At 38.1% G+C, this 25872-nt stretch overlaps 1 protein-coding gene across 1 annotated transcript in view; it reads right to left on the bottom strand.

Moving 5' to 3' along the window:
- Positions 1–25872, bottom strand: part of LOC149128785 (uncharacterized) — a 198109-nt gene that overhangs the window by 62662 nt on the left and 109575 nt on the right. The window lies entirely within an intron of this gene.

Genomic DNA, 25872 nt, shown 5'->3' on the forward strand with positions numbered 1-25872 from the left:
AAGGAATTGTCATTCTATGAGTCTGCTCTGTGGACTGCTTCTTATGTTGGAACATTCTCTCCCTTTTAATGCTATCTATTAATATTGCCAGACACTTGATCCTATATACATGTTCACTTTAACACTTAATATGATTACCTTAACACTTAAGATGGCATTTTTATCACCAAGCTTACTGGGATTTGGAGTTCCATGGCAAGTTTTTAAACTATACCCTCAGAAGTAAGTCTGTAGGGATGTATGCAGAACCATATAGTTTTACAGTTACAAACTTCCTCCTCCCTCTCTTATTCCCACTCTGATTTTTTAATGAGATCCATCCTCAATTGACTTTATACACATATGATTAACTCTATGTCAAGTAAAGAATTCAACAAATAGTATGAAGGAAAAAAAAGAAAAAGAAAACAAAAATTATTCCTCAACAGTGAGTCACGATAAGGGCCACTCAAGTCATCCCCTCTTGAAGTGTCAATTTTACTTCTACAGATTTTCTTTTAAGTGCTCCGTTGGTTCTCAGAGATCAGGGAGAACATATGGTACTTGTCCCTTTGAGACTGGCTTATTTCACTAAGTATGGTGTTTTCCATTTCATGTTGCAAGTGACTGGATTTCATTTTTTTCTACTGTGTAGTTTTCCATAGTGTATATATCCCATAATTTCTTTATCCAGTCTTTAGTTGACATTTAGGTAGACTCCATGTCTTAGCTTTTGTGAATTGAGCTGCAATAAACATGGGAATGCAGATACCTCTTTTATTTGCTGATTTCATTTCCCTTGGGTAAATTCTCAGGAGTAGGATGGCTGGGTTATGTGGTAGGTCTATATTCAGATTTCTGAGGTATCTCCATACTGTCTTCCATAGTGGCTTTACCAGTTTACATTCCCACCAACAATGGATTAGGGTACCTTTTGCCCACATCCTTGCCAGCATTTGTTGTTTGTTGATTGCTATATGAAAGCCATTTTAACCAAGGTGATGTGAAACCTCATTGTGGTATTGATTTGCATTTCCCTGACAGCTAGTGATCGTGAACATTTTTTCATGTGTCTGTTGGCCATTTGGATTTCCTCCTTTGAAAAATGTCCATTTAAGTCCTTTGCCCATCTCTTAACTGGGTTTTTTGTTTTGTTGTTGTGGAGTTTCTTGATCTCTTTGTAGATTCTAGTTATTAATCCTTTATCAGTTGCATAGTTTGCAAATAATTTTTCCCATTCTGTCAGTTGCCTCTTCACTTTCCTGAGTGTTTCTTTTACAGTACAGAAACTTCTCAATCCCATTTGTTAATTTTGGCTTTGATTGCCTGTGCCTCTGGAGTTTTTTTTTCAAAGAACTCTTTGCCTGTGCCAATGTCTTGGAGGGTTTCCCTGATGTTCTCTAATAATTTGATGGTGTCGGGTCAAAGATTTAGATCTTTAATCCATGCTGAGTGGGTTTTTGTGTAAGGTGTAAGGTAGGGGTCTTGTTTCATACTTCTGCATGTGGAAATCCAGTTTTCCCAGCACCATTTGTTGAAGAGACTGGCCTTGCTCCAGGGATTGATTTTAGCTCCTTTGTCAAATATAATTGGATTGATTTCTGGCATTTCTATTCTGTTCCATTGGTCTATCCATCTGTTTTTGTACCAGTACCAGGCTGTTTTGATTATAACTTCCTTGTAGTATGTCTTGAAATCTGGTATTGTGATACCTCCAGCTTTGTTTTTGTTGTGTAAGATTGCTTTAGCTCTTCAAGGTCTCCTGTGTTTCCATACAAATTTCAGCCTCATTATTTCTATATCTGAGAAGAATGTCTTTGGCATTTTGATTGGTATCGCATTGAGTCTGTAAATTGCTTTCAGAAGAACAGACATTTTGATGATATTGATTCTTCCAATCCATAAACATGGAAGGTTTTTTCACTTTTCTTGTATCTTCTTCTATTTCTTTAAGGTTTTGCAATTCTCATCGTAGAGATCTTTGACATATTTTGTTAAATTTTATTCCAATGTATTTGGGATTTTTTTGTAGCTATTGTAAATGGGATTGATCTTAGAAGTTCATTCTCAGCCTTGGCATTTATTGTGTATACAAAGGCTGTTGTTTTTATTTCACTAGAGTTTTTATTACTCAATTTACCTCTGACTTGAAATTTTTTTTTTTTTTTTTTTTGACAGGCAGAGTGGACAGTGAGAGAGAGAGACAGAGAGAAAGGTCTTCCTTTGCCGTTGGTTCACCCTCCAATGGCCGCCGCGGCCAGCGCGCTGTGGCGGGCGCGCTGCGGCCGGCGCACCGCACTGATCCGATGGCAGGAGCCAGGAGCCAGGTGCTTTTCCTGGTCTCCCATGGGGTACAGGGCCCAAGCACCTGGGCCATCCTCCACTGCACTCCCTGGCCACAGCAGAGAGCTGGCCTAGAAGAGGGGCAACCGGGACAGAATCCGGCGCCCCGACCGGGACTAGAACCTGGTGTGCCAGCGCCGCTAGGCGGAGGATTAGCCTAGTGAGCCGCAGCGCCGGCCCGAAATATTTCTTAAAAATAACACAATTATGAGCAAATTAGATCCAATATATATGTCACAAAATTAGACTCCAATCTTATTCCAGAAGAAAGGCTTATTTTCCATTTCCCCAAAATTCCACAATCACTGATGAGGTGGATAAGATGGAACTGCTGAGAATACAGCTACAGCCTAGGGTTGGACCTAAATAAACCTCCCCCCTTTCTGGGAGTTGTAGTGCTTCCTGGTTCTCCAATGGAACAGAGGTTCTCAGCGCTTGCTGTTCACTAGAATCCTTTGAGCTTTTAAAAACTATGTTGCTTTGGGATAGGCGTTGTGGCATAGTAGGCTAAGCCTCCACCTGTGGCACTGGCATCTCATATGGGCATTGGTTCATGTCCCGCTGCTCCTCTTCCAATCCAGCTCTCTGCTAATATGCCTGGGAAAGGAACAGAGGATGGCCCAAGTGTTTGGGCCCCTGCACCTGCATGGGAGACCTGGAAGAAGCTCCTGGCTCCTGATTGGCCCAGCTCTGGCCATTGCAGTCTTTAGGGAGTGAACCAGGAGATGGAAGACCTCTCCCTCTCTCTTCTTCTCTTTGTCTGTACCTCTACCTCTTAAATAAATAAATGAAATCTTAAAACAAAACAAAACAAACAAAAAAACTATAATGCCAGAACTCCCCTGCCTATATCTCACCCCAGAACTGTGAGCAAATCACAATCTCTTAGAGACAGGACATGAGCACTGGTATATTTATAAAGGTACTCCAACATGATTATAATGTGTAGCCAGAAGACAGAACCACAGATATAAGGCTCAGAGAGAGATGTATGGTTACACCCTGGTGTACTTGTCAATGATAACTAGTTTAGTGCAGGAAGAATAAGGGCAAGACTCCGATGATACATCAATAACTACTGGAGAAGGCTCTATCTTTATAGATAAAAGAGGTGGAATCAACAGTTAGGAGATGTCAAGTCTTGGGTATGATTTTATAACCAGCCAGCTGTGTGATTTTAAGCAAATCATCCAAGTCCCCAGGGACAGAACTAGAGAAGGAAAAATGGAAGGTACACCATTCCTAACTTCAGTAGTGTTCATGAAAGGTTCCTGGGGCTAAAAATAAGTTTGAATAAGGGGATCTATTCTTAAAGGTCTGCTCTGGGAAAATTTTAAAACATACCATGAATATCAGGAATTGGCCCACCGGTCCTATGTTGAAAAGAATTTAGATGATCATGAGGATGCTTATTCTCTGCTGTTAATAACACCCACTCTTTGTAATACTGAACTCTGTGGGGAGTATGTGTTTCTTCAAGGTGCTCACACATCCTCAGTGGTTTTCTATCTCTGCATTGCTTAGGCACTCTATAGCCCTGTCATTTTTTTCTGCCCAACACTGCACCAGATTGCATTCCTTTATGAGTCAATATTGATAATCAATGTAAAGAAAATACAGTCAACTCACATCCAGATCATAACCTATATTTAAGGTTCTAAAACATTTTTCTGGAGGCAAATGCTTATTATGGAATAGAGACCAAATGTGCACTGGCTCTTTTCCAAATTAACTCTTCATCCTGAAAAACTGGCCTATAGGCACTATATAAATAGTGTCCCCCAAGCTCTGATTTCCTGTTAGAGGTAGCAAGGAGCCCTGATGGAACATGGGAGGCAACAAAGGGAGCTGAGATATCCATTTCCTAGGCTTCCTCCCTGCGGGGCTGCCAGCTTGTCTGCCACCCTCTACTGAAAGTCACAGGGCTTCTCACAAAAGATTCTCTCCTTGAAGGGTCCTGTAACCACTCCCTTCTCTCACATTTAGGCACTGGGGTAGAAACTGTCCCTGCTCTTACCAGCTCTGTGAGTTCCTTACATTCTGCCATTCCCTATTTGAATTTGTTCCTTTATTGAACTCTCCATGATTTATCCAAACTTGAATGAGCTGTTTCCTGACAGGCTCCTGACACATATTTACTAATGAAAGATTTTCACTTCTAGGTCTTCAAAGATATAATGAGAGATTCATGCAAAGTTTCAGGAGTGTTAACTATTTTAGACATATATTATGATCAGTTCTAGTTGGAATGGGTGCCACCTGTGCCATCTACTCCTGTGCCATGCACTAACCCCTTAGCTACTAAATCATCAGGAATTCAGAAGGAGAGGTACAGGGGAGAGACGCATGAATTGCTGGGCTGGGACTATTTTCCAATCAGTATGGAAATAGTTCAATATTTTAACCACTGGTCTAGCTAAACTGGTTGAATATTATTCAATCATGCACACATGAAGTTCACACAGAATGATTTATAACAACAAACAGACTGAAAAAAAAACTTCTATTTTCAATAACAAACCATAGTAAGTCCATGAGATGAAATGCAATGAAGTATTAAAATGTTTTAGATGAATATTTACTGATATTTAAAAATAATTACAAACTATTTGGCAAAAAGCAAAGCAGTTACTAAATAGCATAGGCTAGAAAATCCCAATGTGGTTTAAATAAATATGTATATACTTATTTATATGTTTAAGTAAAAAGATTGGGGAAATATATCAAAAAGTTGACAATGTTTCTCTCTGGGTAGTGGAATAACACTTATGAACATCTTTAATTTCTTTACAGTTAGGCTTTCCAAAATTTATGCAATTAAGTTATTTACTTTTTATAGAAAAATGAGATTTTAACAAACTTTTTGAAAAATGAAGCTCAGTAATTTAAAAAAGAAAGAAAGAAACTGCTACGTTGCATTTTAAATTGAATCTTAAAGATTTTTTGGTGATTTTCATTTCATTTCACCTCAACAAAGACTTATTTCTTAACCTTTACATACCAGGGAAGAGAGAACAGAGATGAATCTGGTGCATTGAGGAGCTGATGACCAAGTAGGGAAGGTGGACAGATAAAAAATAATGCATCACTCAGATACAAACACAGAATTATCTAGAGACATACAGGAAAAGGACGGAAGAATTTCCTCTAAAAGACGGTCCTAGAGAGCTTCCGAGAGAAACTGATAACAGAACAGGATTCTAAAAACTAACCAAGTTGAAAAGCCAGGTAGGGCAGGATGTACCATGATGCCATGCAAAAGTGCTCAGGCATGAAATAGCCAGGAACTAAACAGAATTATGTCTGTTCTCTTTCTCCTAAAACAGAAACTTTTAGGATTCTTGATTTTGACCACAGGGAATATGCATTTATAGAAAACACACTATGTGACATAGATTGGGCTAGTTTTTGTTTTCTTTTTAACTGAGACCATATTGTGAATGAGCCAACTAAGGCTTGGATAACCATGGACTATCCTGGACATACCTAGAATTACAGTCACATATATATATATATTATACATATATACACATATATATATTGCAATAATATAACAATTTTATATATATATATATATATATATATAGCAAGATGTTTATTTTTATTGTATTCTATCAGTTGCCCTCATTATGTGGAAAGGCTTAAGAAGGATTGTTAGTGTCCAGGGTCTTGGATTTATCTACCAGAGCACTTCCTCATTGCCATAAGAGTTAAATATTAACTCACTGCTGATACTTGCCCATAGTGTGTGTGTGTGTGTGTGTGTGTGTGTGTGAGTTTAAGGGGCAGGTGAGCATAGGATATGGCATAAATGGGAGTAGCTTGCAGAGTAATTAAACAAGAAATAATGTATACCATATTGGAATAATCACTGTAGAAATAAAACCTTCAATGAAAACAAATCTTTTTGAAGTTCAGTATAAGGATTACATTATGTTTAAATTATAGGATGTTCTGAAATTTTAATGAATACAAATATTCATTGTTTCAAAAATATGTATCCACATTAGGCCATGAGATTTTATTTGAATGGGTTAATTTTAGATGTCATTTTTTTACTAATTCTAAAGTATGAAAAAAGAGATTCTTTACTAATATGCTACATGGATTAAAATCTATAAAATGTTGGCTGGTGTCGCGGCTCAATAGGCTAATCCTCCACCTTGTGACACCGGCACACCAGGTTCTAGTCCCGGTCGGGGCGCCGGATTCTGTCCCGGTTGCCCCTCTTCCAGGCCAGCTTTCTGCTGTGGCCCGGGAAGGCAGTGGAGGATGGTCCAGGTCCTTGGGCCCTGCAGCCGCACAGTAGACCAGGAGAAGCACCTGACTCCTGGCTTCGGATCAGCGTGGTGCACCGGCCGCAGCGGCCATTGGAGGGTGAACCAATGGTAAAGGAAGACCTTTCTCTCTGTCTCTCTCACTGTCCACTCTGCCTGTCAAAAAAAAAAATCTATAAAATGCTTAATCTAGACATCAGGCATCACTATACTTCCTGAATACAGGGAAAATCAAATTAAACCCAGTCTAATTCTCATACCATTGAGGGGTTTTATTTGCCTATGAATTTATTTGCCAAGACAATAAACTCAGCTTTTTTTTCAGCATGAATTCAATTACCTCCTAAGATGGACATTATTTACTCCACTTAGATCTTTGTTCCTTGAAGCTCAGCTATCCTATTAAAAATCTTTAAACAATTTTACTATAACTCAGTTATAGGTCAATCTTATACTACCTGCTTTAATAGATTCACTATGAAAGAGGGAACTGACATGAATTCCTTTACAGTTTAAAAAGTTAATTAATACTCTCCAAGCACTTTGAAGGTAAGATGTGTCAACAGTAATAATTATTTTAAAAACTAAAAATATCACAGGAAGCTGCCATTCTGTAATTTCTGTGACCTTTATGTTTTCTAAATCCATCCTTCCATTTTCCCCAAAGTCAGGAAGTAGTGAACATCTAAGAATATAGTCTGTATTTTCATTCAAGGAAATGCAAAGCCAAGACAGAGAGAGAGAGAGAGAGAATCAATTTTCATACATCTTGCCCTGCACGACTGTATGCCATAAGCACAATTCATGTAAGAACACTGAACTGAGTGTGAAGGAAACATTGCATTCAACAGTAGGGATAGGTCCCAATAGTCTCTTAGTGGAGTTCTTTGGATCCCCTAAAGAAAGAATCATATTGTCTGCAAATAGGTACAGTTTGACTTCTTCCTTCCCCATTTGTATCCCTTTGATTTTGAAATCCCAATTCTGAATCTCAAAGCCTTGTGATTGTGACATTTCCCCTAACTACAAAACCAGGAGAGATGGACTATATCCTCCACACAGATTCCCTATTCAGCTTCATCACTGTGTTACCCTCAAATAAGCAGATACTGAAAAGCAGTCCATTTACTCTATGTACCAAATAATCAGAAACCTGACAATGGAAATTTGATCAACTATAATTCCTGTTGTTTTCTTTTTTAATTTTTAAATTTTTTTTTGACAGGCAGAGTTAGACAGTGAGACAGACAGACAGACAGAAAGGTCTTCCTTCTGTTGGTTCACCCCCCAAATGCTGCTATGGATGTCGCACTGCACCGGTAAAAGGCCTTGAAACAACGATCTCCAAAAAGACAAACTCCTTGTGAATCCAGTAGTGAGAATCTAAGTAAGCATCTAGAGGAACCTAGTGATTTTCTTACAGAAAATTATAAACTGTGGTAAAGCTGAGATTAGATCCCCTGTATCTTTGCATGCTAAGAAGCCTTCGTATTGTGTGGACTTCCAGACAGCACAGTGTTTTACATTTATCAAGTGAATACACAGTGTTTATGTGAGTATGCAGAGATTTCAAAATTTTTTCAAGATAAACATATTTAAATTCCATTTTCCATTAACTTTTGGAAGTACCCTTATATATGGGGTCCAGGGGACAATTGTAGAAGAAGCATTGATGACACAACAGTACATCAGAAAATTTTGTCTCTAGAAAATCAACTGGGGGCTGTCTTCTGAAGCAAGTGACATTCAATCTGTTAAACCCCTAACAGTCTTCCAACTTAGCAAGTTGATTAGCATAAAATGCCCGCTGTTAAAAAGCAGAAATAAAATTGTTCAAATTTTCCATCATTTTGATAATGAGTGTCAATTTTTTTGAAAGATTGTTAAGAGATGGCTAACAGCTTTTAAATAAATAAAACCATTTTTAAATTTTTTGGTGGCTCTCTTTTAAGATAATTTTGGTTTTTCATATTATTAATTATTTAGCATTTATCTGAATCTTCAGGGATTTCCCAAAGTTATAATCAAGTGTTCAAAGATTTCAAGAGAAGCACATTGCTTATAATAATCTGACACAATATTAGCAGAACAGTAGAACAGAGCTGGCTAGGGGAATATAATTTAAAAAGCATTTACTCCTTTAGGACTCATAATTGGAGTATGTTGTGAGTAAAGATGTAAAACTTTCATATAATATGTACTAAAGATCATGCTTCTGAATAGGTAATTCTTAAAAGATAAAGTTAAATTCATAAATTTCAATAACTTAGTGAAAGTGGGCATCCTTGTTTTGTAATAGTCTATGGAGAACATCTTCAGTTTTTCCTCCATTCAGTAATATATTAGCTCCGGATTGTTCTAAGTGGCTTTTATTATGTTGAAGTACATTCCTTCTATATCTAATTTGTTCAGTTTTTAATCATGAAGGAATGTGGAATTTTATCAAGTGCCTTTTCTGCATTCAAAACACTGCATATTTGTAATAGTCCCAAGTTTAGGAAGGTGATAAAACAGCTGTCTTTGGCATTACTGGGACAATCCATTGTTCAGCAGCTCCCAGAATTTTAACTGTGGTGATCAAACGTTCTACAATATGCAAGGTGGCAATTAAAAACTATTTCATAAAGTTAGCATTCCCATCTCTTACAGTCTTAAATAACCAAGCAGGAAAAACAACTGTTTCTAAGATTCACATTTATTTGAAGGGCAGAATAAAAGAGATGGTGAGAGACAAGATCTTTCATCTGCTGGGTCACAACAGAAAAGATTGGAGCAGGCGGAAGCCAGAAGCCCAGAACTCCATCCAGTGTCCCACATGGGTGGTGAGGATTCAAGAACTTGGGCAGGAAGCTGGATCAGAAGTAGAGGAGCAGAGACTCAAGCTGGCATACCAATTTGGGATGCAGATATCCCAGACAGCAGCTTAACCTATTCTGCAACAATACTTGCCCCAAGAAAATTATCATTTAAAATTCCAGGAAAGCTGAAGACAATGCCAATCTACAGAGGAGCAGAAAAGAAAATATACGATCAAGTTATTCATAGAGGGAAGCAAACTCTTGGAATAGCAGAGAAATCATGATGTGGCATATTTCACTTGGGCAAGCAAGGGGGAACTCTTGGTTGATCCTTCCCAGTAACCAAATAAAGAGGTGCTATTTTAAAGTGCTCACTCCCCAAAGCTCCTGTCTCTGGAAGAATTTTAATGTACATGCCATAACAGGTACCTATTTGGACAAAGATATCATCACTTGTATGCATATGCAAGTGTGGCTTGTCACTTGGCACTGTGTGGATTATTTCTTGAAGAAGTTCTGTTTTCAGCAATTCTTGGGGAAAACAGACTAAGGCTCTTTTCCTACAGCTACCCATTTTAGGAGGTAGGGACTGAAACAGTCAGGGACTGAACAGCTCTATTTGCTAATGTTGTAATCGTAAGTATAGTTACCAACTCAATTAACCAGAAACTAAAAAGGCTTTAAGGATAACACATTAGAAGAAGGGCTAACAGGGATGCTATAGATATCACAACATAATTGCAGAAGGGATCAGACTCTTAGGATGTGAAAGTTTGGATGGAATCTTCATTAGACTAGGCTGAATAGTCTAATTGTCTCTTTTAACCTATCAAAGAAGCAAAAAAAGGTCTTTTGTAAAACCTTAATTTCTTAACCTACAAGAAATACCAAATCTACATTAAATGTGCATGATGCACCACTGCTCATCTGGCGTGTAATTTGCCATGCAGTAGAAAGTTAAGCCAGGCAGTGGAAGGGATGGCCTTGGTGAGCTCCTTTTCCTCTGTTCTCTGCAACAAGGAAAGCAGGTAGCCATAAGTACACAGGCAGGGTGTGACAACTCCTTTGCAGGTGAAGGTCCTTTTGGAAAGTTTTACTTAATGTTCTTATTGATCTTGTCCATAATATCTCCATATGTGCTTACATAGAAGTTGCTTACATTTTAAAAATATACTCCAAATCTGACTTTTTCAAATAAGACACAGGGTTGTGGAAAGCATTTCTTGGCCACTCACCATGTGGCAGTTATTGTACATATAAGCTTTCAGTTAATATTGGCAATCAACCTATAAAATGTGTGACTACGTTTTACATCTGAGAGAAGCCATTTCAGATGTGATGGAATTAAGGAAACAAGAAGTGAAGTGAATTGCTGAAGGCCACAGAGCTAAGAAGTAACAGGACCAAAATCAAATCAAATTCTTTCTTGCTCCAAACTGAAGGTAGTTACGATAATTTCTTAAAAGCATACTTAGATTTACCTAGTTCTTATTCTAGGAACAGTCACAGAAGCCATGCAGCAGGGTTTCCCTAATTATGAACTACTGTTTAACTTTTTAAAAAAGATTTTATTTATTTGAAAAGCAGAGTTAGAGAGAGAGAGAGAGAGAGAGAGAGGATATCTTCCATCCATTGGTTCACTTCCCAGATGACTGCAACAGCCTGGCACAGCCCCTTCTGGGTCTCCTACATGGGTGCAAGGGCCTAAGGACTTAGGCAACCTTCTGTTGCTTTCCCAGGCTCATTAGCAGGAAGCTGGATTGGAAGTGGAGCAGCCAGGACTCGAACTGGTGCTCAAGCAGTGGCTTAAACCAATACATGACAGACAATGCCAGGCCCCTGGGTTTTTTTTTTTTTTTTTTTTTTTTTTTTTTTTTTTTTTTTTAAGTGACCACTTTGCACTTGGAACCAGAAATGAAACAGATAACATGTGGCCTTTCTTTATAACCTTGCTTCTTACTCTCTTATTCCCAATCTTCTTTCCTGATGTTTCCAAATATTCTCCTCTACCACAATCACTTCTATCCTTTTCTCTCTACACTTTTGGAATTCAATAGGACCAACAGACGCTTTGTCAAGTGGAAAATGGTGTGTGTATATTTCATATGTGAAATACAAAAGCATTTTTATTTTCTGTGGTTATCTCTAATGCTATTTCTACAAATTCTTGCCATGTGACATAATGATTTTTTTTTTTTTGACAGCCAGAGTGGACAGTGAGAGAGAGAGACAGAGAGAAAGGTCTTCCTTTGCCGTTGGTTCACCCTCCAATGGCCACCGCAGCCAGCGCGCTGCAGCCGGCGCACCGCGCTGATCCGATGGCAGGAGCCAGGAGCCAGGTGCTTTTCCTGGTCTCCCATGGGGTGCAGGGCCCAAGCACCTGGGCCATCCTCCACTGCACTCCCTGGCCACAGCAGAGAGCTGGCCTGGAAGAGGGGCAACCGGGACAGAATCTGGCGCCCCGACCGGGACTAGAACCCGGTGTGCCGGCGCCGCTAGGCGGAGGATTAGCCTAGTGAGCCACGGCGCCGGCCGACATAATGATTTGACCATGCACAGAAGTGCATATATCTGTGTTGTCCTAAATACATAACTGAGAAATTCTGAAACAAGGTGTTCCCTGTGTGTGTGTGCATTCACATGTGTGAGTGCACACAAATACAAGTTTTGATGATCACAAAGTCAACATTTTAAATGGCCACACATCCATAAAGTGGCATAGTCTACTGAAAAGCAAGAATCACTTTAGTGCCTAGGCTTTTAAATACTTGGTTATTTTGCCTCCCACCAGAAATCACTATAAATAAGACAATTAACCGCCTAACCAAATCATGAAAACTCTAATGTAAGTATGGTCAAAGGCTAAACATATCATGTATTGCAGAGTGACTACTAGAATGAATGATCATTCTACAGTTTTGATTAATAGGGCCCAAACTATCAAATGTGTCCTGTAATTTAAAAAAAAATAATGGAAGAAGTAAAGAAAGTATGAACATAGAAAGAAAAGAGTGGGAGTTTATGAGGTCAGCATACTCACCTAGTACCCAATAATACATAACTAAAAGTTTTTACAAAGCAATACTTTTACTGTTACTATGTCAATGCACTCTAATATTTCACTATTTCATTTCTTAAATAATGCTGATGGTGACTCACAAAACTGATTTAATGATGTATCAATGAGTCATACCTACATTTGGAAAAACATTGTACCAGAGGACTAACAAATCTTATATTACCACTATTTTTGTCTTTTGCTCAAGCAAATAATATTAACGGATCCTAGCATTCTTCCCAATGAATTCAACTAAGTTTCAGAAACCATTTTAAACTAGCACTCCAGGCAGCAATCAACAATTGGAATTGGGACATGAAGCAATCACTATAAAAATTCTAAGGGAACAAGGATAGAGTAGTTATTTTTTGCTATTTTGCTCTCCTTGTAGCCTCAATGCTTATACAACATATTACATATTGTAGCCACTCAAATATCTACTGAAATTCTTACCAGCAAATGGCTGCTAAGATCAGAGGTTCAGCTTGGTTTCTGAAGGCCTTGTGTGGTTCTTTGATCTCCTTCCCTTTGCTTTCCTAATTGTTACCTTTAAATAAAAGATGTTTCCAAACTCATTGACTTTGAGTTACATATGCACTCTCTCTGCTATTCACGCCCAATCTTGGGGCTGGCACTGTGGCATGGCGGGTAAAGCCACCGCCTGCAGTGCCAGCACCCCATATGGGTGCCAGTTCGAGTCCTGGATGCTCCACTTCCAATCCAACTCTCTGCTATGGCCTGGGAAAGCAGTAGAAGATAGTCCAATTCCTTGGGCCCCTGCACCCACGTGGGAAACCAGAAGAAGCTCCTGGCTCCTGGCTTCAGATCAGTGTAGCTCCAGCTGTTGTGGCCATCTGGGGAGTAAACCAGCAGATGGAAGACCTCTTTCTCTCTCTTTCTCTGCCCCTGCCTCTGCTTCTCTGTAACTCTGCCTTTCAAATAAATGAATAAATCTAAAAAAAAAAAAATCCAATCTTGCAGTAAGAGTTATCTGTAACTGGCTAATTCATGGTATTGCTGTTCCTTTTGAAGACAATATTTTACACTTAAAGACTCACCACAAACAAAAAAAGATGAAGCTTAAAAGTGTGATAGAGTCCCCATATAAATTGGTCCTGGAAGGAAAGAAGGAAGGAAGAAGGAAGAAAACTGGCATACTAGGTTCTGGGTTGGATATTGGAGTGTGTGTGTATGTATAAATATATACACATATATGTATAAATATATATATATATTATTTCAACCCTTCAATAAGATGATCAGTTTCATATCTGATCAGTTTCATATCACTACTCTATTTGACTGCTGGAGAAGTAAACCCTTAGAAAGAAGACATGAGGTCATGTAGTTAGCAAATGTTTGGCAGAGCCAGTATTTAAACCGAAGATTTCATTGCTCTTTTATTATCATTATATCTCAGCTGTTCCTGAAAATAGCATATTAAATTTCAAAGAAACAATCACCAGAAGCCTCGAACCCATTTGAGGTGTGTGAATTTAACAGATTACACACTGGAAAATAAAATCCTATACCTTAGTAATATATTTCATCATATAACTTTACTTTTTCTTTGCCAAATCTTTGTGAGTTATTCATTGCTGGGTATGTTTTGCTTGGCGGCTGTTAATCTTGGCTCAGACACAAGTTCTTACTGTAGAGTAATTCAGATGTGTTAAGTCCTCTATTACACAGAAAAAAAAAAAAAACAAGACTTTGTGTGTGTTTATATGGGTCAAGTCCAAGGGAAAGTATAAAATGGAAACAATATATGAATTGGGGGTGTGTGCTTAGGGCAGTTAAAAGAAATTGAGGGCAGAATCAACAAATTTTGGCCTTTTGGCTCTCACCAGAAGCAGTGTAAGGAAATGGAGCGGAAGGGAGCAGTATAGGTCAAGTTTAACTCATACCCACTCCCACCTAAGTGTACACTGCTTGACGCAGTCACAGAACCTACAATGTGTAATTTGCCCAATCATGATCATGAGTCACTGTAAAATTTACTAAGAAAGTCATTTAAGAAAGTATATTTCTGCTATAAGTTTACAACGGCAGTTCTCCATCGGGAGCAATTTAGGGGACATTTGGCAATGTCTAGAGACATTTTTGGTAGACAAAATCAGGAAAAGGGCAGGGATGCTGCTTCACAGTCTGCAATGCACAGGGCAGCCCTCTGTAATAACAAATTACGTGGCCAATGTGCCAACAGTGCTGAGGTTGACAATCCCTGGTTAAAAACCTAACACTACTACCTGAGCAGCACAATTACTATATTGCGGCTGTCTCTCTGGCCTTTCCTCTCCTCATCTATAAAACAGAAGCAATAATAGTATCTGATTCACTGGGCTGCTGTGAAGAATAAATGAATCTTATTTGTGTAAAGTATTTAGAACAGTGCCTATGACGTAGTAAGTCAATTAAAGTTATTGTTATCCTCAGCAGCAGCAGCAGCAGCAGCAGCAGCAGCAGCAAAGCTCACCAATGCACAGAACAGGATTTCCCGAAGTATAACCCCTTATTAGACTTCTAGGGGGAGAGAAAGGAGAATACTATGATCAATAAACTTAGAAAATGCCAAGTTAGAATCCAACAAGTTATATTACAGAAGTTATTGGAATATCTAATGAACAAAAAACATTCAGGATTTTCAAAACTGATGTGACCAGAGAATTCTGTGCAGAATAGAATGCACTTTTAAGGAAAGGCTGGTGTGGTAACACAGTATGGATTGATAATCTATTGATAGGCTTACACTATTGAGTCCACCACTTACCCAATATGAAGCATGGGTAAGTCCCTTAACCTTCCTTGCCCCACTGATCACCGAGCAAAAAAGGGAATTTAGACCTTTGCAGATCTGACAGTCTATGCTTCTCTGATGCTCCCAATCACTACATATCACAAGCAGACTTCAAAGACATGCACTATCAGATGGCAAAGATAAAGGAGCTGTGACAACTGTAACATGCCCCCAGATATTGAGGAAGCTCAAATATTCAAATGTGAGAAATCAAAACAAACAAGATGGAGATAAATGCTAGCTTATTTGTTGTGTTTTCACAAATGCAGCCATGGATTTCAGCAGAAAGCAAAGCTAGCAGAGGAGAATATGGAAGCAAAAAAAAATGTTTCCACTTCTTAAAATGTATACCATGTAATTTATTGAATTATCTTTTTTTAGATGCTAAATAAGATCAGCAGAGGATATGGCTAGACAGGACTTAAACTTCAAAAAACTAACCTTCTTTTGGGGACCAGCGCTGTGGCATAGCGGGTAAAGCCGCTGCCTGCAATGCCAGCATCCCACATGGGCGTCGGTTTGAGTCCCGGCTGCTCCTCTTCCGATTCAGCTCTCTGCTATGGCCAGGGAAAGCAGTAGGAGATGGCCCAAGTCCTTGGGCCCCTGCACCCACGTGGGAGACCCGGAAGAAGCTCCTGGCTCCTGGCTTCAGATCAGTATAGTTCCAGCCATTGCGGCCATCAGGGGAGTGAACCAGCGGATAGAAGATCTCTCTCTCTCTCTCTTTCTTTCTCTCTCTGCCTCTCCTTTTCTCTCTGTGTAACTCTAACTTTCAAGTAAATAAAGTAAATCTTAAAAAAAAAGAGAGAATTAAACCTCTATTTACGAAGAAAGGTGCACATACTCATAAAGTATATTAGGCATCCCGTAAGGGCACTCATCAGATGAAATGTTTAAACAAGGTCCAGTAAAAGCAAAATAACGTAAGTTATTGCCATTTTATGAGTCAAATGCTACAATAGCCACAAAACAAACAAACAAAAACAAAATAAAATTTAAAAATGACATGGAAACATCTATCACTCTATTTGAGTTTCAGAAGAATATGCTTTTGCCTGTTGTCCCAGCATCATCAGCAGGTGTCAAGAAGACATTACACTGTAAGGGATGTGTGCTGTTTGTCCTTTACTATGCTCTCCATGCCTCTGAGTGCACTGGTGCAGTCTGGCCTGAATCTTTCCCCATGCATTACAGAGATGAAACTTTTCAGAGTGAAAAGAATATGTTCTACACTGTCCAGGGCACTATTTCATTATATTGCAAGTTTATGCTGTTTTAACTTGCACACCTAGAATCTTTCTTTCTGGAAGCCTAGTTAGAGTGCAGGTAGTTTACTGTTTGTTTTAATATCATTATCTGCTGAAACCCATGTAAGCCTGCTATTTTAACAATAACTGCAAAAACAAAGCAAAACTTCCTTTTTTTGCAGCGACTGATCTCTTCTCAGATGAAACACATAACATAAATTACAACAGAAATCAGTGACACTGAAATATCTAAATACTAAAACAAATTTTGATATAATATTTATGATTCTTTGTTAATGTATTAAATAATGACACCTACCACTAGGTTTAATAACAAAGCTGTATCACACAGAAGTATTTTTTTTAAGACTTATTTGAAACTTAGTTACAGAGATGGAGAGACAGAAAGAGAGAAATCTTCCTTTGCTGGTTCATCCCCTAAAATGCAGGAGCCAGAAGCTTCATTCAGAGGTCTCTCATAAGGGTACAGGAGTCCAAGTACATGAGCCATCTTCTGCGCTTTTCCAGGCCATTAGCAGGGAGCTGGATCAGAAGTGCAGCAGCCAGGACTCAAACTAGGACCCATATGGGATGCCAGCATCCCAGGCAGCAGCTTTCCCTGCCATGTCACAATGCTGGCCCCAAACATTATTTCTAATTATCTGCAACTACTAAATGTGATACAAATGTGATTCCTACAGTTGGTTGTCATAGGTTCTGCTAAGTACTGTGGTCACTTGTTACCTCCATTCATAATTCAATGAAATGCTAAATTTCAATTAGAGTTTAATGAAAATAAAATGCAATTTTTGGGGCTGGCACTGTGGCGTAGCAGATAAAGCCGCCACCTGCAGTTCCAGCATCCCATATGGGTGCGGGTTTGACCCCTGGCTGCTCCACTTCTGATCTAGCTCTCTGCTATGGCCTGGGAGAGCAGTGGAAGATGGCCCAAGTCCTTGGGCCCCTGCACTAGCTGGGGAGACCTGAAGGTGGCTCCTGGCTCCTGGCTTTGCATTGGCACGGCTCTGGCAGTTGAGGCCACTTGGGAAGTGAACCAGCAGATGGAAGACTTCTGTCTCTGCCTCTCCGTAACTCCGCCTTTCAAATAAATAAATAAATCTTTTTTAAAAATGCAATTTTTGTTTTTTAATACAAGTTCCCTGTCCCCTAAATGCTGTCTATAAGCTCCCTTGTGATCAACGAACTCCAGGTTAGGAATCCCAGAATTTAATGATGTCCCAAAGGTTCAAGAACTTCAATAACTAAAAAGGAAAAAAAAATCTCCAATTCCTTCTTCCCATTGCAAATATTTACAGTGAGACATCTAAGTTTTGTAGTAAAAAATATCCAGGGACATTTACAAAATATTTTAACTTACACCAGCTAGTTCATTTGACCCTTCCAGTATCCCTGTGAGGGAATTATCATGCTTAGCAACAACCCCATTTAACAAATGAAAGTGAGGAGGACAGCTTTTAGTCCATTCCAGTCACATAGCCAGAAGTTAAGTGCCGAACTGAGACTGAAACACAGGGCTGCCAACTTGAAGTCCATAACCATGCATGATAATGGTGTAGCATCTCTACGGTTGAGGGTATGGAGGAGACAAAAGAAGTGCATGCTAAGACTCTTCCATTCCCAACACCTGCTTACCCATACCATTGCTTGGACAAGGCAGGGCTTGGTAACATTTAAGCAACATTTGCTCATTTCCTTGTTGTTCACTCTCATACATGATCACACATAAACTAGGGCCATTTTCTAGACTGCCACAGGTTTCTGCAATTCTCCATTTATTATGCCAAACTTGTCTGTTTTGGCCCTTTCTTTCAATGATTTAAAATCACAGTCTTGGAGCCGGTACTGTGGTCTAGTAGGTTAAGCCTCTGCCTGCAGTGCCAGCATACCATATGGGTGCTGGTTCATATCCCAGATGCTCCTCTTCTGATCCAGCCCTTTGTTGGTAGCCTGGGAAAGCAGTGGAGGATGGCCCAGGTACTTGAACCCTGCATTTGTGTGGGGGCCCAGAGGAGGCTCCTGGCTTCAGATCAGCTGAGCTCTGACAGTTGCGGCCATTTGGGGAGTGAATCAATGGATGGAAGATCTGTCTGTCTCTCCGTCTGTCTGTGGCTCTGCCTCTGAAATAAATAAAATCTTTAAAAAAAAAAAAAAGAGATAAACTAAAACCATAGTCCTTGTTTTCCTTCTTCAGACACAAAAAGAGATAATGGCCTCCTATTTTCCATCTACTTTAAAATATTCTTTTGCTGAAAATCTCTTTTTCAGGATTCTTGGGTTTGCTTGCCTTTGTTGGTGTCCCGGGAGGTTGTTTTCTATCATCTTCCTCTCACCCTGTCTTTTTGCATGCACATAAAAGCTTTGCTTTCCTACAACATAACTGCTCTGTTCAAATTAGCTTAAAAAAAGGAATTCTGGCAAAAAAAACCCTAAAGTTTTCATTGCTTTGACCATTTATGTCATTTTTCCAATCAAGAAAGCTGTCTTTCACATTTTAACTTTCTTCTCATATAAATTTAATCTGGCCAATTTTGTGTGTACGATTTTTCACTTTGAATTTGAACTCATTTGGATACTTTTTATTGCTATTAAATTTCCTTTTATTTCTCCTCATTTAAAAATTTTTTTTGTTTATCTTTAGGGGGAGACAGACACATACACACAGATACATGATATATACAAATATACATATATATATATATATAATATATATATATAGAGAGAGAGAACCATCCTCTCCCTAAATGCCCACAATGGCTGGAACTGGGTTCCTGGGACTGGGCACTGGGCCTGGGCAGGCAGAAGCTCAGAGCCAGAAACTCAATCCAAGCCTCCCTTGTGGGTGGCAGGATCCCAACTACTTGTGCCTTCACTGCTGCCTCCCGGGTCTGTACCGGCAAAATCAGAAATGAGGAGCTAAAGCCTGGAGTTGAACCCAAGGACTCTGATATGACACACAGGAGTCTTAACCAGTGTCTTTAAGGCTAAGCCAAACGCCTACCGCTTCTCTGTTTTAATCATTGTTTTGTTCAGCCTGCAAACTGACTCAGCCCACTCTTCAGTGCTCCGTTTTTGTTCTTTTCTTGTGTTCCCATGCTGAATTTCATACACTGCAGGGTTAGCCCTGAAAGGGGCCTTTTCACTTATCCTGTTCAGGAGCACAGGGTCTTTAACCTCCACAAAATTAAAACTAACTTGTCTCAACCTCCAGCACCATCTGGTACAGTGGGAGAGGAGCAGAATGCTAAAGAGGAAGCTTAGGTCCAGATAGTGTTTTACCTGGATACGGAAATGCTTGAGTGAGTGAATGTGTGGAGTGGCAGATCCCTGCCATGGGGAGTTCCCTTCAGTTCCCTGTCAGACACTGACAGCAGGCACTTGAAACTTACCCAAGTAGACCATGTTTGCAAGACTCTTAGATAGCCCTGAAATGTGTCCTCAGTTTATACAACAGTAGCCCAGGTGAGTTGCCCGAAGCCACACTGGAGTACCATATAGGTACCAGTGTTGACACTGGAGTCAACACTACAGATCAGCACTGGAACCCAGGTCCCTCCCACTTGAGCACTAAGAGAGCACCATTTCCACCTTGTTCCTTGACATTCACCCTTTCTGTGATGGATTCAGTTACAAGGACTTTAGTCTGAACTCAGGCCTTGTCTCTCAGCCTCACCCTCTAATGGACTTTCTATTCACATAAGAGGCCAGGTGTGAGAATAAAGAAAAGGGACTTATCACTTTCAAAACCTTCACAACAACTAATGAGGAAGATATGATTACCATGCCAGAAAGAGGGGGCTGCCATTGAAGAAGGTCTAGAATTCTATCCAAAGTTACACAGACAGTGGTAACACTATACTTGTTACCACACTTTGAGTGTATGAGCAAAGACACATCATCCTTTTATTCATTCCCTCATTGATTTTAGAAATACCAAAGGGGCAGGAGTTATGGTGCAGTGGGCTAAGCTGCCACCTAGGATGTCAGCATCCCATATGGGTACCAGTTCAAGTCTTGGCTGCTCCATTCCTGATCCAGCTCCCTGATAATGAGCCTGAGAAAGCAACAGAAGATGGCCCTTGCCACCCATGTGATGGAGTTCCAGGCTCCCGGCTTAGGTCTGGCCCAGCTCTGGCTGTTGCAGTCATTTGGGGAGTGCACCAGTGGATGGATTTTCTCTCTTTCCCCCCACCCCAATTCTTCCCCTCTCTAACTCTGCCTTTCCAATAAATTAAACAAATATTTAAAAAATAAAGAAACATTGAACACTGATTATGGGTTAGGTGCCCCAAAGGCTACAACTGCATTCCAAACCTGGTCCCCTTCTCCATTCACCCTCCAAAAAACATCCCTGTGATGCTTTAGTAATTTTTGTTCAGAGAAAATTCATAATCCGTTACTAGACTTAGTACTTTAAAGACACGACCTATTTCTTTTGCTTATAAAAATTACTACCTATATTATCTGTATCTTTTGTCAGGCTTGAACATAAAGTGTTTTGAACTAGTTCTGAAATTCCAAGAAAAAATACAAAAAAAAAAAAAAAACTACAGCTGAGGATTCTCAAAATACTATGAAATGACTGCAATTTTTTTAAAAAAATAATTCCACAAATATTCTGTTTAATTACTGTGAAACACAGCAATAACCAAGAACAAAGGCATAGGAACTGAAAAGACGGGTTTGAATTTTGGCATCACTCCTTTTACTAGCTACTGACCTCTTTAATCTCACAGAGCTGGTTTTCTCATTAGACCTCTGCTTTTTGCTCGATTCCAATCCAGCTCCCTGCTAATGCACCTGGGAAGGAAACAGAAGATGGTACGAGTACTTGGATCACTGCCACTCTTAATGGGAGACCAGCATGGAGTTCCATTTATATTTAAAATTTCCAATATAATTTTAGCTAACACATAGAAACTTGTCTATCATTCTGAAATGTGTACTTATTTCTACTTTAATAAATTTAGCAAAAAATTCTATTAGGACTAATATAATGAACTTTTTCTTCAAAGATTTACTTTTCAAACAAATGTATTATTTTAAATTACTGTTAACTGTATTATAATTAGCTTTCCATTTTCAATGGTCTCTTTTTGATAATGTGTTAATTAAATAATACAGAACATTAGCTTTGACCAAGTACTAAATACATGCATTTTAAAAGGAAACTGAATCTTCTAAACGTTTTCATCATCTTTGACATTACTTATGATTTATGACCTTTTCTCCAGAACCTGAAAACCTCTAGATCCCAAGAATAAAAATTACATTAAAATGGCAGGTATGAGATTTCGTTCTTCAAAAAAAAAAAAAGAACAGCTAGCTTTTATTCATTACATTTTCACATATTCTTTTATCTGTAATATTTTCAGTGACTTCAGGTTCAAAAATAATAAATAACTGAAAAAATATGTTTTGACTAATTTAATCTTTAAGATGTTTTTATTAAAAATGTCCTCTTTGGTACAAAACTATTAATTTGTTTCCAGAGGTTAAAAAGTTCTATAAAATTCTAATTTTTTTATTTTATTAGAAATAATTACAACGCTACTTACCATACAACAGTCCAGGTACAAATAATAGTTTTTGCTTTGTTATAAATTCAAACTACTGATTTTTATTACTATCAGTTAATTTGAATATACACGTTAATTTAAAAAGTGAATGTTATACTTTTCATTTTTCAATCACCCTAATCCTGATTCCAAAAATAAAAATAAAGCATAAAACAACCTACAATTTTATCATTATTAGGATGCTGGCAAACATGCAGCAGTGTTACAAACCACTGAAGTCAGGTGCAAGCTGGGATTTGCTTGTTTTGCTTTTAATTAATCTAGTTCTACTCTCACCCATAAAAAGTAAACCAACTTTGGGTCATGGCACAGAAAAGAAAGGTCAAGTGACAACAGTACTAGTCAATTATTTGAAGTCAGACTAGTTAAAAGCTAATTAAATTCTAATTTAAAAACTTCATTCACTATACATAGATTTAACACAGCAAGTTCACAGTTTTTTTGTTTTTAGTTTATTGCTTTGTATTTGAGACTTTAAAAAAAATAAAAAGCTAACAAAGTTGAGATAATCAGTAAAAGGTCAGGCTAAAAGAAAGAAAAAATGACCAGAACCCCACAGGGTTACTCAATGACTTTATGACTGGAATTTCTACCTGAGCATGTATTATAATTCAAAAATCTCAGGTTATTTTAGCTTATAAGATCTTACTGCTTTGACTTTTAGGGAATCAATCCTTTGCATGTATTTATACCTTGGATTCTTAAACTTGTTTCACCTCAAATATGTTAACAGTATTAATCTAGAAGAAATATTACATGTCACATTAAGATCAGTTTTTCTAAAAAACAAATCACAAACAGGACAGTTTCTGGAACAGACTTTTCTGAGCTAATTTAACTTATGTTTACATGTCCAGTTTACTAGTAGCCAAAATCTACTTGAGATTTCAGAGATAATTTAAAAAATCAGTTGCCTGATGCAGGATTTTTTTTTTTTTCCTTTTTCTGCTGCCCTTCTCAGAATAAGAATTACTTCCAAGTAAAGAACTTAGATTTCAAGTACAAAGAAGAAAATCCAACAGGGAGTTCCCACAGCAGAAGTGGAAGTTTTATGCGACCAATATAGTACCAGCTTACACGTTTAAAATTTACCATTGTATTGTGCTTTCTCTCTCTTCCAAATTGTAGAGGCTGAGTAAGTCACAAAGAAACAAACCAGAGAGCTACAAGACAAACTCTAAATAATTCAAAATAAGTGAAAAACCTAAATGCAGTCTTGAACCGCAGTCTCCTACACACTACCCACCCTGGAGGACTTATAATCAAATCATACTTTTTTTTTCCAATTAGGTTGAAAGCAGTTTGAATAAGGCTACTGCATATACACAAATGGCACTAATTTTCCCATTTGAGTATAAGTCTTTTAACTTCGGCTGTTATGCCCCTGGCAAGGAAGTGGAGCTGAACTGGACAAGACTAAAAGATTCCGTGGGTTTGATTTGCTGTGGATCATGAAGTCGGCTTTGGAAATGGCAGAGATGGCTCTTTGCTACTAACTCACCAGGAATCAGTGCAAAGGAGCTGTGGGGAATCAGATTCTTAGAACTTCTCCTCTGGTTCTGAATTCACGTGGACATAGGCTCATAGGGCTGACCGGTGAAAAACCCACATAGCTAGTTTTACTAATTCTCCCTTTAAAATCTTTCACACCCTCCATACTGAATCCTTTGTCAAAGGCAGCACAGATACAGAAATGGAAACTGGGCCACAAACTACTTAGCATAAATGCTTCCAAGGCCAATATAAATAGCATTTCCTCATGTTAAAAGTATAACTTTTAATTAATATAACTATTGCTTTACTCAAAGAATTAGGGCTATTTTTGATGTTTTAAAAAATAGTCCCTCAAAAAGGGGCATTTCTCTTAAAAGGGAAATTACCTATTTAATTAATTTTATAACACATTTAATTTATAAATTGGCTTCAAATAGTGCGATTTAGACAATATAGAGTAGGTTACATACTTGACATAGCCATGATTAAGGATTTTCAGAAACTATTTATTTTTCTGGGATCTGCTGTATTTTATAATATTCAATAACTTCAGGTTGGCTAGACAGTCAATTATATAATACACTAAAAACTGCTTGGGATTTTGAAAGAATATTTTGACCATTAACTCTTGTTTTCAACCCCTTCCCTGCTTCAAATTAACACACATATACACCATAATCATGTTTGAATTTTTTCTCCTTCATCTCAATCTTCCTCAGAATCCTCTTGGTAATTTCTTGGACTCGTCCTTCAAAAAGATGCGGAGAAAAAAGCCTCAATAGCCACAAACAAAGCAGCCACATTGGGGTACTTACATTGTACTAATTTACTTTCAGTACACTTACTAGAAGGCACTGTTAAAAAGTCCTCAATGAAAATACAGTTTAAAATACTTAGATCAAATTTTACTATTTCTTATTTAAGATTTAACTCTGAATTCAATGAAAGCTTTTTTTATTTTGTATTCTTTGGAAATATATTCTAACAGAAAACTAACTTTTCCACTCTATACTATAAACATTTCTGAAACACTTGGGAGATCACTTCTAATGTGAATAGTTTTTAGATACATCAAGAAACTTAAAACATAATTAATTCTTTTTTTATTTTTATGATTAAAAGAACTATCAGAAACATTATTCTCTTTAAATAAACCTATTTTATCCTAACACTAGATTTAATATCTAAGGATTGTACCTATTATTTCTCCATAATTTAAATTTGAGAGCCGACAAATTAATGCCAATAGTACCTAACTAAACACAGTGAAGAAAAACTAGAGCAATGATATGAAAAATGTAATGACATCTACTGTAATTAAGTGCCAGCATCTCAAGCAAACCACACTGCTCAAAAACCTATTACTGAGGAAAGGAATTGTTTATAATAAATGAAATAAAGTATTTTGAATGATCCCAAATAGGTACCTGCCAAATTTAATTATACCTTAAATTTTAAAGCAAATCAAGATAGCTATTGTTTTAATCTGAGGAAAAATGATATATGGAAAAATTATTCTATTTTATCTCATTCAATGCTGCTCATTTGAGTATTTTAGCTTTACAAGTACATATTCTCCTTAACATTTTAAAAATACAATGTACAATTTTACCCTTATTGGATTTCCTCAAGCATATTTCTGGTTTCTAGAATAACTACTAGTTATTAAATTCTAGAAAAACACTATCCTCCCCATTTCTTCCCATTTCCACTGTTAAAAAAGATGCACAATTATCAAGCATTTTATATCTCCCTTCTCAGTAATCTATTTAAAGTTTTAAAAAGAACCAACAGTCCATGTTATCAGTCAAGGGCTTCACCTGACATTTCAGAATCTGTTAAAACCATGTAATACTACAAAATACCGCCCAGAGAATAACTCCAGTTTTAAGAGTTTCTTGACTTCCTACATTTGCTTATCATCAAGCAATAACCTCAAATACAGTAAAGACCTAATGCCATCTAAGTTAATAAACACCATAAACCAATAATTCTATTAAGATAAGAGCCCCAAATCCCCCTTACGATGTTTTCTGTGTCCTAAAATCAAAGCAGTTTGCCCAGTTTTCATGGGAGTCCGATACAGTTAAAAAAGAGGCGTGGGCGGGAGACCTACATAGTTCTTTAGGGTAGGCTTAAACCACTGTCCACTTAACTTTTTTGCCATAAAACCAAGAGAAAGGCCTCAGGTAAAGATTAACTTCTAGAGACACGGAAAAAAACGACCAAGGTCGGTGATTTAAAAATAAGCTGAAAAGGCAGCCCCCTTCCCAAACACAAAA

The sequence above is a fragment of the Oryctolagus cuniculus genome, chromosome 1, assembly GCF_051225735.1.
Source record: "Oryctolagus cuniculus isolate XC-2025 breed Fujian yellow rabbit chromosome 1, ASM5122573v1, whole genome shotgun sequence".
NCBI classification, from domain to species: domain Eukaryota; kingdom Metazoa; phylum Chordata; class Mammalia; order Lagomorpha; family Leporidae; genus Oryctolagus; species Oryctolagus cuniculus.